The sequence below is a fragment of the Mercurialis annua genome, linkage group LG1-X, assembly GCF_937616625.2.
Source record: "Mercurialis annua linkage group LG1-X, ddMerAnnu1.2, whole genome shotgun sequence".
Lineage (NCBI taxonomy): Eukaryota > Viridiplantae > Streptophyta > Magnoliopsida > Malpighiales > Euphorbiaceae > Mercurialis > Mercurialis annua.
This window is the reverse complement of record NC_065570.1, coordinates 33271942-33275337: the sequence shown is the minus strand read 5'-3', so window position 1 is coordinate 33275337 and position 3396 is coordinate 33271942. Positions and strand designations below refer to the sequence as shown.

Genomic DNA, 3396 nt, shown 5'->3' with positions numbered 1-3396 from the left:
TAATTTCCGGAAAATGAAAATTTAATAGATTATTGACGGGAATTAGACTTATAAAAAATAATATCGAATAATTGGATATCGATATTTGTTAAAGCAAAATTTGAAAGGAAAAAGTGAGAAAAAGTTCATTTTACCTCAAATTGGAATTTGAGCGTTTTTAGCCAAAAATTGCAAAAATAAATTATCGGAGATGGAATTATGAGATATTAAGTTGATATTATTTATTTGGACATAAATAATACGAAATTTATCGAGTTCGAACGATTAAGCGATTAACGGATTAAATTGGACGAAAGAAAAGTTACGAATTAAAGTTTAAGGAGGTGGCAATGTTAGGGATCAAGTGAGACTTTTTCCATAAATATATAAGGCAATTACTTTGAGTCTTAAACTCAGAATTCCATTTGAGTTCAGCAACAAATACTCATCACCTTCAACCTTTGAACTTAAACCATGAAAAATTTTCAAATTAGCATAACTTATTCATTTTAGCTCGGAATTGGACGATTCTTGCGGCCACGGAACGAGGAGGAGGAGCTCTATTGATCTATACCTGTTAATCAAGGTAAGAATCAGTAATTATAGTTAGGGTTTAATTCGAAATTTTCTGGTTTGATGAGCTTAAATGGTGATGATGATTCTAATGGTGTAGATGATGTTTATGATGAGTAAATTGATGGTTTATGCAAAGTTTAATGATTGAATTGATGAGACTTGAGAGTTGTGAATTATGTGTGATGTATGTTAAGGGTTAGAGCTTAATTTGCTGTTTTGAATAATAATGGTGACCATAATGATTTGAGGCTTAAAAATGAAGTTTACGTGTTGTAATTGATCGGTTTTGATAGGGTTATTAGTTAATTGTTTGTGAGCGATGAGGGATGGCCATGATCAGCTCCTCCCCTTATCAAAACAGGGGAGGGAAGCAAAGGAGGAAGGGGCTGAAGTCACCCCTTCTCCGAAGTCCAATTACGCTCATAATTGACGAAAACGCTAAGCGTTATGAGCTAATTCGATTTGGACGTAAAGATAGTTTGAAAATAAATAATGAGTTAAGGTTTTCATTGGATAAAATGATTTGATATAGCATGTTTAAGTACTGAATTTAATGGATATAAAAATATGCTATCGATATGTTTAGTTCCGTCACGTAATAGTTTCAATCCGAATGTTTAAACGATAATTGGACATTTTGCAAGAATTTGCTGTGCAAAACAGCCTTAGTGCGCGGGTCATATCTCGAGTTGTATACGTCCAAATTGAGTTCCGTTTATAGGTACGGAAACTTAATGATGTTACCTACGAATGTCTAAGTTTAACTTTTTGTTGAATCGGACTCTAAACTGCTCGTATAAGGCAGAACATTAAGTCGCGTAGAGCAGTTCTATAATTTTATAACAGCCCAAGGTCTTAACTTCGGAGCCAAATTCCGACAGCTTCGGGTGCTAATCTCAGTCCGAGACCTAAATGAAAGTTGTAGGGGACGTTCTTAACTTTAAGAATGTCAATTTTGTTTAGGGGTCGGACTATTTTAAGTGAACGGTTTCAATAGCCGAAGTTGGCTAGAAACCTAGTTTTGGATTAATTAATTATAGTTAGATTGTAATTAATTCGAGTTATTATCGAAATTGTGTAGACTTGACGTGGCGACTACCAGTAGAACCCGAAACTTACAGAACGTGACGTCGCTAGCTGTTATCGAAGATCATGGATAGCAAGCAGTGAGTATAATTTACTCACTCTTATTATCGTATTAAAAACTATTTTATATATACTATATATTATTATTATTAAGTGCATCGCATTAGTTATTTGAATTGAATTGTTTGATTTGGATTGTTGGTATATGATTGAATTATATTCAACTTGTTTGTTTATGGATTGAACTACATTGTATTGGATTGACTTGTTTGATATATGAATTGTATTACTTTGCTTATGACTTGTCGATTATTTGCGAATGTGAATTTGTATACGATCCGAAGAAACGAGCTACCTATTGGGCGTCAATAGGCCGTGTGATCACCGGTGTTTATAAGAGTCTAGATATTCGTACATTGAAACATTTGATATGAGCTCATTAAATGTTGATCATATTTATGATTATGAAATGGAATATGTTTGGGTATCGGAAAGGAGGATTATAATTTTGGCATATACGAGGTAACTCGGTCGAACTATCTCGGGACCCGTATCTGGTGGGTAACTCGGTCGAACTATCTTGGGACCCACAACTTGGGATTAAGCAGTGGCATGAGTAACTCGGTCGAACTATCTCGGGACTATGCCACGTGGTAGCGGTAACTCGGTCGAACTATCTCGGGACCGTACCACTTGGATTAAAATGATTTGATTCGAATATGTTACGGATTAGGAGAGGTTAAGGAGTTTAAGATTAAGGTTTCGTTCGGATCAAATACTTGTATTTAGTGAATTGTTTGCAATTGCTGTGACTGTATATGTTGGAATTGTTTAAAAATATGATTGTATAAATATTTTAAAAATGTTTTTAAAATGCGATGCTTATTTTGATAATATGGTAAGTAAAGTATAACTCACTCAGCTTAATAGCTGACCCCCCAATAGTGTGTTTTTCAGGTACCTAGATTCTAGACGTGGCTAGAAGTCCTTCTTTGACCAGAGGTTCCTTTGGGCTATGTACAGTCCCGACTTTCGTAGTTGCTGCAGTAGTGTGAGTCTGACCGGTGTCGTGGCCTAGCATATTAACATGTTTTTATGATGTCTATAGTTGTTGTCATCAAATATACGCTTTGTTGGCTACGATTATTGTATTTGTTCCACGGAGGTAGATACCCGTGAAGTGACTTTGACACTAGTAGTTTATGTCGGGCTAGTACGTACCTGATACGGAAACGATAAGCCTGAGCAATTTGTAAGACTTTACTAGTGTATATAAATGTATCTTTGTTTTGTTAAATGCTTCCGTTTGTAAGGTCAAGGTTTATATGATAATTGCGAAAACGTTTTAGTGAATTTCAGGCTTGCTACGGGTTTCGGAACTACAATTCCCATTCCCTAGCGCCGGTCGCGGCCTTCGATTTTGGGTCGTGACAGTAACGTTTGTAAAGGTTTGTCTTAAATAACTGAAAATGTGAAACGTTTGGATTTGTTTCGCAACGCTTTAAACGTTTGTTTTTATTTCGTAACGTTGGTAAAAGTTTGGCATAAATCTTTAAAAATGTGAAACGTTTGGATTTGTTTCGTAACATTTGTAAACGTTTGGCTTACATTGCTAAAAAGGTGAAACGTAAGGTGAAACGTTTGGATTTGTTTCGTACCGTTTGTAAATGTTTGGCATAAATCGCTAAAAAGGCAAAAATTTTGGATTTGTTTCGTAATGTTTGTAAACGTTTCGCATAAATCGCTAAAAAGGTG

At 35.2% G+C, this 3396-nt stretch overlaps 1 long non-coding RNA gene across 1 annotated transcript; it reads left to right on the top strand.

The window, feature by feature from the left end:
* Positions 1-414: 414 nt before the first annotated feature.
* On the top strand, positions 415-2965 carry LOC126682601 (uncharacterized). The gene is made up of 3 exons (XR_007641474.2): positions 415-565; positions 1637-1721; positions 2587-2965. It is a non-coding gene; the product is annotated as an uncharacterized LOC126682601 (long non-coding RNA).
* Positions 2966-3396: the final 431 nt, after the last annotated feature.